This window comes from Adiantum capillus-veneris, chromosome 1, assembly GCF_014529385.1.
Source record: "Adiantum capillus-veneris isolate H3 chromosome 1, ASM1452938v2, whole genome shotgun sequence".
NCBI classification, from domain to species: Eukaryota; Viridiplantae; Streptophyta; class Polypodiopsida; order Polypodiales; family Pteridaceae; genus Adiantum; species Adiantum capillus-veneris.
This window is the reverse complement of record NC_140931.1, coordinates 107,607,509-107,624,673: the sequence shown is the minus strand read 5'-3', so window position 1 is coordinate 107,624,673 and position 17,165 is coordinate 107,607,509.

The window sequence follows — 17,165 nt, the reverse complement described above, 5'->3', positions numbered from 1 at the left end:
AGAAAACTTACAATTTGGTTGGTTTGTTGAAAATCCTGTCGGCGTTTTTTGTAGATGCAAATATGAGTGCATAGATGCATGTTCAATGAGAACCTCTTTGACTGTTTTGCTTGTTTGTGACAAGCAAAACTTTTTCACCCTACCTTTATAACTGTTCACAAACTCGTTGCCCATGCGCTTTCTCTTCCCCTCGTCTATAGGAGAACCAGCTTCCAACTTTAATGGTTGCGGAAAGCCATCGACCGTTGTCCAAATCGAAGCTATTGAAAATTTTGACAGACTTAATACTTGCGGATGGTCGTCGAGGTCTTTTGTTCTTCATTAGTGATTCTTCTATGGCAAGATGAAAAACACATATGTGAGAGGTGGAGTGTTTTTGAGTGCAAACACAATACAATCAAATGCAAGAAAAATAGTAAGCTGAGTGCAAATGAATGAGAATGAGCGGGAATACTATGAAGTCTCTCCTATCAAAAAAGTGCACACAACTGCATTGAGTGTGAGTCATGGTACATTTGTCCTATATTTGGCCCTGACAAGAAAGATTAGAGCAAATCACAATGTATATTATTGTTAAGGTTTTCTAAGAAACTAAAAATTGCTTTTTGAAAATGCTGAAGTTTGAGATAAAAGCAAGGAGAATCCAAGCTACCGTTACAGTAGCCCACCATCCATTGGTCGCGTTGCATTCTCTCTCTAGAGCTAAAAGGACCAAATTTGAGTCCAAACTTTCTCTAATTACTCTGACAATCTTAGCAGCATACAGTTGTGACAAAACCCATTTTTTCATGCCAAGACAAAGCACATTGAGGTGCACTACCACTTCATTTGAGAGAGGTCTTAGCAGACGACATCGACTTGGAGTACGTAGCAATGGATGAGCAGGTTGCAAATATCTTCACGAAGGCGCTTGGAGTGGCAAAGCTACGGTGGTTTTGAGAGATACTTGGCATACAAGATATGGTTTTAAGCTTGAGGAGGCGTGTTAAGATTTCAAGCTCAACATCTATGACTCCTAGATCCACCAACAATCATGGCCATTGGTGCACTTTGGTGGATATGCATATCTTTACCAGCAGTGATACCACAACTGGACTACACCAAGTTGGTCTACCTACCGGAGTGATGGCACACTTATCTATCCACCTCACTCACTACTAGCGGTTCATACTAGAATATTGTATTGGTTCCCCTTTTATGTTGTATTCTCCCTTATTGTTACGGTATTAGCCACACATGCGGTCCTGCGAAGGTCGGGACACTGCGGATCAAGAGTATGCGGTATGCGGCGGTCGTAGCGGCACTTCTTCACAGGATATCATGGGACAGGAGTGTGTGCACCGTTCTCGATCTACGCTGGAGCAGCGGTTGTATATGGAGGGGCATACCTGTCTTTTGATGTAACTTAACCAATCTCTATGATATTAATAGCATCTACTATTGTAACTCTGTGTCTGGATTACACATGAATGAAGCAAGAGGTGTTCTGAACCTGTGTACTGTGTACTTCCCGTAATGCCTATTGCTCCAGTGCGCGCAATAGCCATTACATCAGCCGACCACGATGCGTGATGGATGGCCTGTGATGAATATGCATGCGCAGTAGGTCACAGGGTCCGCCTGACCCTGTGGTTCCAATTGTAGGAAGACGTCGGAGGAGAGGCGGTTCAGATGAATTTGTTTTTTCTTCACCGTCGCAGATTGAGAAATCTGTATCTCCATCACCAAGCCCGGTGCATGGTAGGCGGTTGCAGCAAGCGAGACGTACTCCGCGCAGTCAGTCATGTCCTCCTGTTGTACGTTCACCCTCACCCACACAGGTTGCTCCACCACCGTCTCCGGTAAGCAGTTCGGGGGTATCTCCACCACTGTCTCCACCTCGTAGTGCTTGTTAGCTTTTTCCGGGAGGAGGAGGAACATCTTGTCAAGGGGTGATGTCTCATCCTCACATTAAGTATAGTCGGTTTCGAGGTATTTCGAGTGAAGAACCTGATGCACATTTGCGCCAATTCAATAAAGCTTATGGATTGAATCATCCTGGGGTGAGGATTCCTCTCCATCAACAGTCAGTGTTTGAATCTACACTCTCAGGGAAAGCTGCAAAATGGTTGTTCGAATACCCTCATGATCATTTCCAGACGTATGCTGACGGATCCATAGCGTTTCTATGAAGGTTTCGAACGGAAAAGACAGTCCCTCAACATTTGGAGAAGCTTCGAACGCTCCGGCAGAAGTCATTGCCAGTGGAGGATTATGCTGCAAAATTTTGGATGCTTTTGCAGAGGGTACCTCAGGCACAAAGGCGGGCATCCAAAGTGCTGAATGATTATTTTTTGCGGGGGCTCAACAAGGATCTCAAAACAGCTATGGCAACAGTGGATAAGGTAACTACTCAATTGGATAATGTAATCGCTAGGGCTGTAGTAGCAAGAGAGGCTTTAGAGGATACAGAATCTCCAAAGAAGTCAAAGAAAAAAGAAAGGAAGAAATCTCATCGCAAGTCGCAAGACAGTGGTAGTGATAGTTCGGAGTCGAAATCCGCAGTATCAGATTCTTTAGACTCAGGCAACAGCGATTCGGGAAAAGAATCGGAAGAGACACCGCAGAAAAAATCCTTGCGTCACGGGAAAGGTGTTTCATTCCGATTGTCAGAATCGGCTGCGGTGGCTAAATGTCTGAAGGAACTATGGTGTACCCAATGTCGGAATCTGGGCCATGCTGCTCAGGAGTGCGCAATGAATCAGAAGTGGTGTGCTATTTGCACGACCAATACTCATAATACAGTGGAATGTTATTTCAATGGCCGGGGTCGTCGGAGTCGAGGGGACTCTTCTACCTGGCAACAACCACAGATAGGGCAGGGACAAGAGCCTGCTGTGGCGATGGCTCATGCTCATACATCAGAGACGCCTCGTGCAAGGTCAAGCAGGAGGACGGGGTCAAGGGGGAGGACGAGGTGGCCAAGATCCTAATTTCCCCAAGACATGCCTTTTCTGTTTGGAGGATGGACATTGGCGATCTGAGTGTACTGAAGCTATGGAATACGATCGGAAAGAGCAGGAACGCGTTGCAGGGAAATAGCCTAGTGTGGCTATGGTTTAGATTGAAGGACTGGAGGAGTATGATCCATTGGTTTCATTAATCACGCAATCGGGTAAAAATGTGGTTCCAACTCCCGATGTGAAGATTCCGGATTGGACGGCTCAGGAAGAAGTGCAAAAAAAAACTGTGTCCTGGTTTCCACAATCCGCACTGCCGGTGCAGTCAGCAGGACCATCGACTATGGGCCTGGAAATAAAGGAAGGAAAAATTGGAAATAAGGATGATATTAAAGAACAGGGGGATTGGAATTCAATTTGGAAAGAGGTCCTCACGTCACCAATTCAAGTACCTCTAGGTTCATTGCTGAAATTGGTCCCAAATTTCCATAATGCATTGCTGCAACAAATGACCACTGAGCTGAGGGGAGTCACCATTAGGAAAGTTGAAAGCGAGGAGGATGATTCAGCCCCGTTGCCGGCGAATAGGATCACGGATACCCGCATTCAGGAGCTTTTAGTTTGATACCATGGAACATACATTGACAAGGTACTATTGGATGGTGGAGCGGGAGTAAACATTATCACCCAAGCAACTTGTGAGCATTTTGGTCTCAGTGATTGAGAGCCTGCACCCTTTGTAGTCCGCATGGCAGATCAAAGAAGAGTGCAACCAGTGGGTTTACTTCAGGGCATTGTTTTGGATGTAGCGGGCTTATCCTTTGTTGTTTCCTTAGTAGTCTTGAATATTGAAGATCATAATCAGGATTATCACATTATGTTGGGGAGACCCTGGTTACGACAAGCGAGGGTAAAGCATAATTGGGAAGCAAATATGCTTACCGTGAAAAAGGGTAAAAGGAAAGTGCGAGTGATGTTGGGAACATGCAGACAGCCAGTTCAGGCAGCATGGTCGGTGATACTAGAAACAATTAATATGGTGGAAGGATTAGAAGAGGAACAATTTCTCAAAGCTAATCTGGATTTGGTTTCTTTATATCTTGCGGATATTTCTCTGATTCCAAAAGGGAATTCGGTGGGGGTTTCAGGAACTCCAGCAAAAATAGTGGAGCAACAACAGGTGCTTCCAAGTCTTGAATCATGGAGGACGTGATTCAGCAAGAATGAGCGTTTGGCGCAAATGGGAAAAAATACAAGGGTTAAAGAAGATGAATTAGAGAAGGTTTTTCTTGGGGAGCAAGCGGAGTCGCAGCCCATATACATTAATAAGCAGCTGGAGGTAAGTTTTAGAGATGATTTGATCAAGTTACTGACAGAGTTTAAGGATGTTTTCGCATGGGATAATGCGGATATGCAGGGATTGGATCCTAAGTTTTATCAGCATACGATCAATCTGAAACCGGATGCGGTGCTAGTGAAGCAGCACTCATACAGGATGAATCCGAATGTGGTAAAGCAAGTTAAGATGGAAATTTATCGCCAGTTGGAAGTGGGTTTTATTACCCCTATTGATAATCCGGAGTGGATTTCTCCAATTGTGGTAGTACCAGAGAAAAATAAGCAAATCCGAATTTGTGTGGATTACCGGAAATTGAATGCAGCTACTGTTCCAGATCCTTTTCCTCTTCCATTTTTGGATTCCATTTTGGTTGATGTAGCAGTACATGAGATGTATAATTTTTTGGATGGATTTAGTGGATATAATCAAATCCGAATGGCATTGCGGGATCAGCCAAAAACAACTTTTATTACCGCCTGGGGTGTGTTTGCCTGCACAGTGATGTGGTTTGGATTGTGGAATGCACCTTCCACTTTTCAAAGGGATATGTTTCAAATTTTTGGTCCTTATTTGATGGATTTTATGAGAAATTTTTTGGATGATCTCAGTGTTTTTGGAGCGCAATTAAAGCATTTGAAGCAATTACGGTTATGCTTTATGAAATATAGAGAGGTGAAATTCAGTTTGAATCCTTTAAGTGTGCATTTGCTGTTTGCAGTGGCACGCTATTGGGGCATATAATTTCTGAAGATGGTATTTCCGTGGATCCGGTTAAATTGCCGCAATTATGGAAGCGCCTCCACTGCGGAACCAGAAACAGTGCCAGATTTTCTTGCGTCAAGCTCGTTGGCATGGGAGGCATTTGCGGTTTGTCGCGCATTTAGCAATCCCGATTACTCAGGCAGCTCATGCTATAGATTTTGAATGGACACATGAATGTGACTTGGCTTTTCGGAGATTAAAACTTCAGCTATTCAAAGCTTCGATAATGCTTGCACCGAATTGGGGTCAGGATTTTCATTAGTTTGTGGATGCTTCGGATCGAGCTATTGGTAGTGTGCTGATGCAGGAACAAAGTGAAAGATGGTTCCGACCTCTCTATTATGCCAGTAGACGATTATCATCCGCAGAAAGAAATTATTCAGTAACTGAAAGAGAATGTTTAGGGATGATTTATTCAGTGAAGAAATCCCGGCACTATCTGTTGGGACGACGGTTTTTCTTCCATGGACCATTCGGCTCTTTTATACCTAGTAAGGCAACAGAATTTGACGGGAAGATTGGCCACATGGTTACTTTTGCTACAGGAATTTGACTTTGAGGTCATACATCGGCCAGGGGCTCAGCATGCGATGGCTGACTACCTATCCAGATTAGATTCCGAAGAACCGCCGACAGGTGTAGCTGATGAATTTCCGGATGCGTCTCTGTTTCTAACAGGAGTAGCTGCAGAGGATATCACAGTTCCGCAACAGGCAAGGGTCATTCCTAGCATCCCATGGACATGGTATGAGGAGATGTTTCATTTTCTCGACAGTGGCGAAATGCCATGTTTCTTGTCCAGCCATCAGAGGAAACGTATGGCTATTAGAAGTAGGAATTTTTGGATTATTATGGGAAAGCTATATTATCGTACGGTGGTAGAGGTATTACTCAGATGTGTGCTACCACAGGAGCAGGAAGCAGTATTAGAGGAAGTCCATACTGGTATTGCGGAAGGTCACTTTGCAACATTAATCACAGCTCGAAAGGTTCTCTAATCTGGATTATGGTGGCCCACATTGTTTCAGGATGAGAGAAAGTATGTGCAACAGTGTGATGTGTGTCAACCGGTTGGGGAAACCTACCAAACGGTCCAGAATGCCTTTTCAGACAGTTCTGCCCTTGGAGCCTTTTCAAAAGTGGGGTTTGGATTTTGTTGGTCCTTTTACAACTCACACAGGAAATAAGTATATCTTGACAGCCACGGATTACGCTACTAAATGGGTGGAGGCATGGCCTTTGAGAGATAACACTGCAGTTTCTGTGGCGGGATGCTAATATAAGGATATCTTTTCTAGATATGGCTACCCTATTGAGCTGGTTAGTGACAGGGGAAGTCATTTTTTGAATAAGGTGATGGAGAAAATGCTACGGTTTTATTTTGTATTACACAGGAAATCTTCTCCATATTATCCTCAAACGAATAGACAAGCAGAATCAACTAATAAGCAATTGATTCGGATTTTAACAAAGTTGGTGAATATGCATCGAACGGATTGGGATGTGAAACTTCCTTCCGCCTTATGGGCCTATCGGACAGCTTATAAAGTGGCAATAGGATTGACTCCTTTTAAGTTAGCATTTGGCATGGAGGCAATCACCCCGGTGGAGCATGTGATCCCGAGTCTGCGGATGCTGATTGCGGATCGGCTTCTTCCGGAGGATTCTATGATTTATCGATTGGATGTTTTGCAGGAACTGGACGAAGAGCGGCTGAATAGCTTTGAGGTGCTGCATGATCTGCAGTCTAGGCGGAAAAAATGGTTGGATCGCCTGAAAGCACCGAAATTTGTTCGGGGAGAGCTGGTCCTTGTCTTCAATTCTCACCTCGGGAAGATGCCAGGGAAGCTTAAATTACGGTGGTCAGGACCATTCTAGATATTTCAAGCATGCGAGCCCATCTCTTTTTATTTGGCGGATTTACGGGGGGAGGTTATTTCTGTGCCGGACAATGGTTTTAGACTGCGCCATTATGTTTCACCTACCACGATTCAGTGCCCCTTTGCTGTGGTACAAGAGCCGGAAGCCGCCCTAATCATGATTGGGGATTCTTTTGCATGCAATCTTGGAAAGTGAAAAAGGATCTATGATGGTTGCGACACTGTGGATCACCCTATTTTGGGAACTCATTGTGGAAAGCTTACTACTACATGCATACAATTCTTATTGTGTTTCTCTTGTTTAGTGTGTCGCACGCTCTTAGTTCTATACTCTCTGCTGCTTCATCTCATCGCCGCCATGATAGCTTCTCTCCTGCAATGTATTCCTTTCACTCCTGTACAGCAGCTAGCGCTTCGACGAGTGGATGCATGGCTACAAGACTTGCGGCTACGTGTGTTTGCCAACCTGGATTGGCAAGGGATCCCAGTTCACCCGCAGGCAGCAGGTTTGATTGAGCAACTCGCTGCTGGCGATATGGTGGTGCTGAATAATCAACAGATTCAGTTTGACAGCAGAAAGAGTCTCCAGGTGTTGCTGTTTGCCCAACGATGGCGTGGTGCGTGCCTCTCATGTGATCCCTGCGGCAGATGTAGAGCAAGAATTTGGTTTGAAAGTAAAAGGAGAGTATAAGCTTTCAGGGTTGTCAGATGTAGCAACCAGGGATGCGTATCGATGGTTTCTCGATGTGATTTGGCTACAAGCCAAAACCTATACCATTTCGACCTGAGCAAGAAATGTTTTGCATTCGGCCAACTTTGGGCCAGTAGCTTGGGCACCGGTTTTCAGAGAACGACTGCTGGCAGAGTGCCAAAGAGTGATGGCACAGTTGGGGAGGAATACCCCAACCAATACAAAAGTTGGCCAACTGCTCACATTGATTTTTCCTTTAAGAAAAGTTTTTCCTCTCGCCCTGCGTCCTCTCTGCCACTTTGAAGATGATCACTTGGTGGTCCAAGGGACTGTTGTTCCTCTATCGCAAACGCAAGGTTTGGAAGTGACGGATGAGAGGGAAACACCACAGCAGCATGTGGGCACCGGGGATTTGACTGGTCCATCGACAGCAGTGGTATCCTCTGGAGCCCAAGACATGGCTACTACAGGTGCAGGATCAGCAAGCCGCAAGCGCGGCAAGGAGGAACAACAATTTTCTACACCACCTCCAGCGACAACATATCTTCTTTTGGAGGATTCTGCGGTGGCTCGCTGGCGCCGCTAAATGTAGGAGAGAGTGGGCAGTGCTACTTCGTTGAGGAAGGGCTCTCCGGTTGCGGATGTTCCCGCTCAACCGGAAACTTCTGGCACTACCAATGCTGCTACCTCGACGGGAGGTACTCGTCCCGCAGTGCTACCTTGGGAGGCTACGGTAGTGACCCCCACTGACCAATTGCAAGCATGCGACACTTTTTTGAGTAGAGTTGCAAAGTCTATTCGTGCGGCCTGGCTAGCCCTTCCACAGAGGGAAGAGCCAATGAGCTGGAAGTGCAGGTAGCGGCCTATCAGACTCGCATTACCGAGTTGTCCACTTAAAATGAAGAGTTGACTGCAACAACTCTCCAACAAGGGGCATAAATACAAATGTTACGAGGGGCTAATGATGAGTTTGTGGCCTCTATTCAACAAGAACTTCTTCAGTTGAGAACGCAGCATAGCTTGGCCTCTTACTTAGCCTCGCACCCTGGTGATGTAATGATCAATATGAATGACTTGGATGCGTTGGCAGTGGAGATGCAAGAAGATCTCCTTGTTTTTATGGATAATCAACTACAAAGCTGGAGTGCACACTTAGCTGTGCTGAGGTGAGACCACAGCCACCCACTCAGGAGGTTGTGGTGCAACACCTAGAGTCATCCAACACTGACAGAGAAAATGATTCGTCAATTTCGTAAGGAGCGGCGCAGGGTCTATTTTTGGGTGAAGACCTTAGCTCATTCTTTTCTCTTAGTCTACCACCTTGCCCTCCATTTTTTTCTACTCTTAACACTAGGTTGGTAATGGGACACTTTTATGTCCTGGGACACTTTTATGTCCTGTTAAGTGACCATTTTCCTTGAATTATGTCAAGAGTTTCAAAATGGATTTTGAGGTGTTATCTATCTAGAAATTTGTCTCATGAGCTGGAAAAAACTCGACATTTTTTTGGAATATCAATTCCATCTTTAACATTGTCCTTGCACAACATTTCACAACCTAAACTGTGTGAAAAAACGGGTCCAGTTTTTGGCTTTTTTAAACTTTTTGCAACTATACCACTCTAGAATTCATGTTTGTGAGGTCTATAATGCTAGAAAACTATCTTTAGTAGTCCTCAACATGTCCTGATGCTTCTAGGGAGAAATAAATATTAAAGTTGTAAGTTATGACCAAATTACAAAAATTGTCAAATCCTGTTTTTTAGCCAATTTTAGCTCTTCTATGATTTTTTTGGTGGATTTCATGATATCCAAATGCATTTTTGATTTTGTATGTCTCATATTGTAACATAAAGCTAACATTCCTTGAGTTTTGGGGCACCTAATACCCTATTTTTCATAGTACACAACGATGGTTGATTTTTTCAATTATAGAAGAAAACGAACATTCTAGTATATCAAGTATAGCTTTTTCAATATTGTTAGTTTCTTGTGACAACTACATGCATTTTGTAGGTAGTAACCATATCTAATCATAAGGATCAAATTTGGCTAGATATTGAATAGTTTCTATGGGATTCTACAACTCATAATGTTGAACCCAGTTTTTTCATGTTTGCTGTATTTAACACTTCATCTTTGTCCCCAAGATTCCCCTTGGTAAGAGATGTATTATTATTTTGACATGCTCCATGGCTCCTTATGAACATAAAGGACAATAGGGAACTAAAAAAACATGCATATATTATTTGTATTGAGCGTGGCTATAGAAACTTTGATGATATGTTTGCAGAATGGTAAAAATTCAACTTTTTTGTACCTATATATTTTGGCAAAACAAAAAATAGTGAGTGAGAAGCAATCATATGTTCCGATCACCAACCCATTGAAGTTAACTAGGGAATTTATCTCAAGTCTTACAAAAATCCCTAATCTTATTTTTATGCAACAAAACGTAAGAAATGACTGTTTTGATGAAAATGCACTGGTCCATCAACTTTGGAGGCTTGGTGTGACCAAAAGATGAGAAATTTTACAAGTTTCTTATTTTTTCCATGTGTAGTAGGCCTTGAACTATAACCTCATGAAAGGATTTTACAAAATGAGTGGATCTACTATGGTTTTGGAGGTTTTTTTCAAAATCCTAAAAGGACACTTTTATGTCCTGTTAGGTTACCAACCTAGTGTTAATAGATACCTTTCTCGCTATTATCCTTTACATACACCTGTTGCTCCTCTGCCCACAGGCGCCTCAAACTATTTCTTTGCCAACAGAGTTTATTCCTCGGGCCCCCTGGCCGGAACATATTGAGATAGATCCACGTCTTTTGGATGAGGTCTATCGGGCACATACTACAGATTTTACGGGCTTTGGCTACATTGATATTTCCTCTTCACCAGATCAGGCTGCAGATCAACAACCGGAACCTTCCAACCACAGGGGCTGAGTGTGGGCTCGCACAATCCACCTTGCATGCGAGGTGTTATAGCATTAGCCGCACATGCGGTCTTGCGGTCCTGCGAAGGTCTGGACACTGCGGATCAGGAGTATGCGTTATGCGGCGGCCGTAGCGGCAGTTCTTCACAGGATATCATGGGACAGGAGTGTGTGCACCGTTCCCGATCTGCGCTGGAGCAGCGGTTGTATATGGAGGGGCATACTTGTCTTTTGATGTAACTTAACCAATCTCTATGATATTCATGGCATCTACTGTTGTAACTCTGTGTCTAGATTACACATGAATGAAGCAAGAGGTGTTCTGGGCCTGTGTACTGTGTACTTCCTTCTCTTGTCATTCTATATGTTGACGTTCATATAATGTCGTTACGGGTAATCATTCCTGTAACGCCTATTGCTCCTGTGCGGGCAATAGCCATTACCCTTATGTTAATCTCTAGGACTCTTTTTAGTTCCTAGCATTATCTTCGAGGAAAAAACGGTTGGGTGCATCCCCCTTCTTATTGGTGGATATAGTTCTTGTGTACATGCAAATATAGATGTAGTAGTTTTGTTCACAATGTGAAAATACTTGTGTGAATGCATGGCTTGGAGCTATTTGGGTTTTGACAATCTTAGAATTGGGTAATACATACATTTATTTTGTCTTTGGGTCTCGTGTGGAGACGGCAGGAAGTAACGCTTGGCCTTAAAGCCTAGAAGCTTGTATGCAATGGGACACTCCCCCTTGAGCTTGATTTGAATTGATGCCATCTTTGAGATTTTAAAAAAAGTATCAACAGCATCAGGATGGTCTTTTAGGCCCAATTTGAGGTGGTGAGTAGGATCATTTCAGCACATGAAAAACACTCTTTATAATAAGAGCTCAAGGATTTTTTGATGGGAATCCCAAAATAGGTTTGTATGTCCTTGTTGTAAGTTGTGCTCTTTTATAAAGCCAAACAAGCACTTTTAAAGACAAAATCTACCTTCCCACCTTTTGAATTCTCGAACAATTTAAAGCTTGACTTCCACCTAAAAATGCTTTGGGCATTACATGCTTTCAATTGCACACACACAAAACTTTGAAGTCTTCCCTCTGGAAAAACTAAAGATTGAGCTTAAAAGCTTATAATTCAATCAAGGCATTAATTGCTAGCATATCTTAGTTCAAAATTTGTGTAGATGTGTTCGATCAAAAGTTAATGCCGATGATTACGTACAAACATAAGTGTGTCCCTTCAATTTGTTGGTGCAGCTTCTAATTGAATGGATCCAAAATGTGTATTCGTGGCCTTCGATGGAGTAGCTCTAATCCAACGCAACCTAAATGTAAATGCAACCTACACACATAGGCTAATTAATTTCAAATTAGCACAAAGGGTAGTGGATCAAGGAGAAAATCCAAGAACGTGCTTGAAAGGGCGGTGGTAATGCGTGTGCTAGTCTCCACCCAACCGTGATATCTTATAGCCTCCCCCTAGCGTACACACTATCCGGTTGTGCTGGTGGACTTGCCCATAGGACCCATGTCCTTACATTTACCCCCCCCCCCCCTTTGGAGAATCATTTTCATCCTCAAAAACGAACATTGGAAAATGTTTCGTAAGTGCTACCAACACCCGTCGTCTAACATGATGTCTGGTGCAAAGATCATGAGAATCCAAAATCTTTTCGGGCTCATGAGGAATGCTTGGCAATTTGATAAGATCGACTAGCACACCTATCTCAATGACATTATCATTCTGTCCTAGCTGTTTTCGTAAACGGCTAACATAAAAAACAGGATGAACTCATGAGTGCTCTGGGAGAGATAACTTATAGGCCACTTGACCTATACGTTTGAGAATGGTAAACATTCCACAAAAGAGTGGTGAAATTTTAACAACTTTTCCATCTTCAAACTTTCTGAATGCTTTGAAACTTTGAGGAAAACCTTGTCCCCTTCTTTGAAAGTAGCAAGAGATGATGCTCATGTGCGTACTTCTTATATCAATCTTGAGCATGCTTAACATTTTGTCGAGAAACTCGAAGCATGTCAAAATGGTCTTGGAGAAAATCCTTCGCTTGTTGTATCTTCTCCTTAGCCAACCCCACCATAATGGGTGATCTAGGTTGAAATCCATATAAAAACATAAATGGACTAAACCTTGTAGTCACATGCTTTGAACTATTATAATAAAATTCCAATACAGGTAAGTAGTCTTCCCAATTGGTTTGCTTCTCGCTAACGTACACTCATAGCATATTTTATAGCACTTAATTTAATTCTTTTGGTTTGACATCCGTTTCTGGATGATGAGCCATGCGTAGATTATGTTTGGTTTCCAACTTTTGGAACACAACTCCCTAGAAGTGATTATCGAACTTTTGATCTATTTCACTAATGATACTAGCCGCACAGATCGAGAGTTTATATATATTATCTACAAATTATAGCCGTGCTAATTTTGGTGTCTTAATCGTAGTCTTAGTGGGGATGAATCGACCCATCTTTGTGAGACGGTCTACAATTACCCAAATGGCATCATGGCCACGATTTGTAGTAGGTAGTCCTACTACAAAATCCATAGAGATACTCTCCCACTTACCTTGTGGAATCTCTAAAGGATGTAAAATGCCACCTACCTTGAGGCACTCTGCCTTATTAACTTGGCACTGTTGGCAGTTTAGTACGTACTCTTGAACATCATGATGTAAGTCCGGTCAATAAAATTGTCGTCGAACTAAGGCATACGTCTTACCAATACCTGGATGACCAGCACTTGGACTATCATGACACTCAAATAAGATTTTGTGCCTAGTGTCTAAGTCCTTTGGCACACATACTCTACCCTTGTGGAGTAAGTAGCCATCATCAATGGAAAAATTCTTCCATCGCTTAAGCTCTTCCTGAGTAGGGGTGGAGCTCTGTGTGTTGGAGTTTTTATCTTCGTGTGCAGAGACGTGTTGATCTGGCTGTTTAGAGACATGTGAGTGTGACGGATCCCTTTTTAAAATTTCACTCCACACTTTAGCATATGATTGATCTTGTGCACACTTGCCACGTAATGACTCTAAAAATCCACTCTTTATTTCCGTGAAAGCAAGTGAATTAATCTGAGGAATCCGATTTAGTGCATCCACTACTACATTATATCTCCCCTTGTGATATCGTAGCTTACAATCATAATCTTGAAGGATTTCGGCCCATCTAGCTTTACGGCCCTTCAAGTCCGTTTGAGTAGTAAACCATTTGATACTCTCATGGTCAAGAACTACTTCAAACTCGACACCATATAAATAGTGTTACCACTTTTGTAAAGCATGAATTATGACATAGATCTCTCTCTCATAGACATAATAATTCTATTGAGCTCTATCTAACTTTTTACTTTCAAAGTCTATAGGTATTCCCTCTTGGATAAGTACCGCACCAATTGCTTTATCATTAGCATCAGTCTCTACCACAACAGCTTAAGTGGGTCGATGATTGCTAGGATGGGAGCAATGGCTTCGAAACTGCATTTTTGGGCTTCTTCCCAAGAAAAGGTCTTACCTTTTTCTTTAAGTTGATCCATCATAGGAACAATAATTTTGGCATAGTCACGGATATACTATCGATAAAATCCAGCCATGCCTTAAAATATTTGAAGCTCCTCAGTCATGTTGGGATGTGGCCATTGAAGAATGGCAGCAACCTTGTCTGTGTCCATCTTGATGCCAGAATAAGAGATCACATGATCGAGGTAATGTATCTTTGTTTTAAAGAAATCGCACTTGCTTTGCTTAGCATACAACGTGTGAGCTCGTAGTTGTTCAAACACCAGAGATTTCAAAATGACGTGATCACACTATAATTTCAGGTTAATAACAATAGAAATGCAAAATAACAAATATTATGCTAATTGACATTCATCTTTTTTGACCTGCAAGGAGACTTGGAGATCGGCTCGAGGCCCGCCGGGCTAAGTAGTTGGACCGCCGGGCCCGCCGTGGCTATATAAAGGCAACGCCAGTGCTTGTCTTTTTTACAAGAGAGGTACACTTCTGTACCAAACTTTCTGGCAGCTTTCCACATTCTCAAAGCAGTGTAGCAGTAATTTTTTAATCCCTTCCTTATTTTATTGATGTTTTTTTGAGTTTTTTGCGTTAAAACTTAAAGGTATAAAATTTCATTTATCAAATCATCGTACGTGGATGCACTGACATATGGTTGCAATTGCGGCTGGGTGTGTCATTGCAAAAGCATACGATAATTATGTTTTATATTGCTCCCAGTCATTCATGCTTCGGAACATGGTTGCAATTGCGACTAAGTGTGTTGCTGCTAGAATGACAGGAGCATCTATTTGAAAGAAGTCACCGTGCGTGGATGCACTGGCACATGGTTGCAATTGCGGCTAGGTGTGTCATTGCAAAAGCGTAGGGTGACTATGTTTTATGTTGCTCCGAGTCATTCATGCTTCGCCACATGGTTGCAAATGCGACTAGGTGTGTTGTTGCTAGAATGACAGGAGCATCTATTTGAAAGAAGTCACCATGCGTGAATGCACTGACACATGGTTGCAATTGCGACTAGGTGTGTCATTGCAAAAACGCAAGATGACTATGTTTTATGTTGCTTCCTATCATTCATGCTTCAGCACATGGTTGCAATTGTGACTAGGTGTGTTGCTGCTAGATTGACAATAGCATCTAATGCATGAATGTGTGCTCAAGTAATTTCATAATGTTTCATATGCTTGAATCTTGAAAGACGACATCGTGCGTGGATGCACTTTCACATGGTTGCAATTGCGACTAGGTGTGTCATTGCAAAACCGTAGGATGACTATGTTTTATGTTGCTCCCAGTCATTCATGCCTTGGCACATGGTTGCAATTGCGACTAGGTGTGTTGCTGCTAGAATGACAGGAGAATCTGTTTGAAAGAAGTCACCGTGCGTGGATGCACTGGCACATGGTTGCAATTGCGGCTAGGTGTGTCATTGCAAAAGCGTAGGGTGACTATGTTTTATGTTGCTCCCAGTCATTCATGCTTTGGCACATGGTTGCAATTGCGACTAGGTGTGTTGCTGCTAGAATGACAGGAGCATCTGTTTGAAAGAAGTCACCGTGCGTGGATGCACTGGCAAATGGTTGCAATTGAGGCTAGGTGTGTCATTGCAAAAGCGTAGGGTGACTATGTTTTATGTTGCTCCCAGTCCTTCATGCTTCGGTACATGGTTGCAATTGCGACTAGGTGTGTTGGTGCTAGAATGATAGGAGCATATTTTTGAAAGAAGTCAACGTACATGGATGCACTGGCACATGGTTTCAATTGCGACTAGGTGTGTCATTGCAAAAGTGTAGGGTGACTATGTTTTATGTTGCTCCCAATCATTCATGCTTCGGCACATGGTTGCAATTGCGACTAGGTGTGTTGCTGCTAGAATGACAAGAGCATCTGTTTGTAATTTGTTGTACGGTGAGGCATTGGCACATGGTTGCAATTGTGATTAGGTGTGTCACTACAAAAGCGTACGAGATCTATGGTCTATACTGCACTTTTTCTTTCACGTAGAAAAGATCCAAATGCAGTGGAACATAGTTATATTTCACAATGTGTTGTTTGCAATAATACCATTGTAGGCAAAATGGATCCTTCTGCTACTTCAATGATAGACTTCAAAAAGAAAATTAGACAATTGTTGATTACAATCGTCAGTGCACTAGATCCCGACGATATAGCGTAGATTGTTGCAGATGAGTCTAGATTGCAATCATTATACAGTGAGATTGCCCGCAAAATGTTGTTGTTATATCCAAACAAAACAACCGAATCAATAATCTCATTACTGAGTAGTTGGGTGGGAAATTTGCCCAAGGTGGCCTCTGATTTGAGAGAGGAATGCCCTCAAGAAGTAGACAAGGGTAAGCTAGAGCATTGAAACGCGAGATGGAGAGCTGAAAAGGAGAGGTCAAGGCGAGCATCTCACATAGACACACAGTTTGGCCTAAGCAAGAAAATGCTAATGGCTATCACCAGAGTTATGGGGAGCAGCCAAGCTGGAGAACCGTTTATTGAGGAGGCTGCCATTGAGGGAACATCCAGTTCTACTGCTTCACCAGTCACCTGGAGAGCAGTATATACATTTTTGAATGTAGTATGACTTTGGGAATTCCAAATAAGTCCATTAAGAAGATCAAGAAACTTGGGTCAGGGGCTTATGGCACAGGGTGGCAAGTTCAAATCAAAGGGATCAGTTTCCTTCCTGCAACGAATACTTATTGTGCCAAGGAGTTCAAAGGACAGGCCAAGCATCAGTGGAAAAGCTTTGCATCAGAAAGTGGGGTAGATCTCAACCATAGAGGGATTGTGAGAAGTATTGCCCACTCTGTAACTTTGCCATTGTTTCTGATATTCCCCTATTTCAATGGGGGAACTTTAGGTGATCTTATGGAGATAGTGCCCCTTCCACATGGCTCTTTCATGACGCTTGTAGCGCATCAAGAGGGGAAAGGAAAGATCCCTGAAGACTTTAAATGGGAGCAGCCCTCTGAAGACAAGAAAACACGTATTAAGAGCATGTGCAATCATGCTCCCTCGTTGATCCATTCCTTGGTGAAGGCATTGCAATTCGCACATGACGAGGG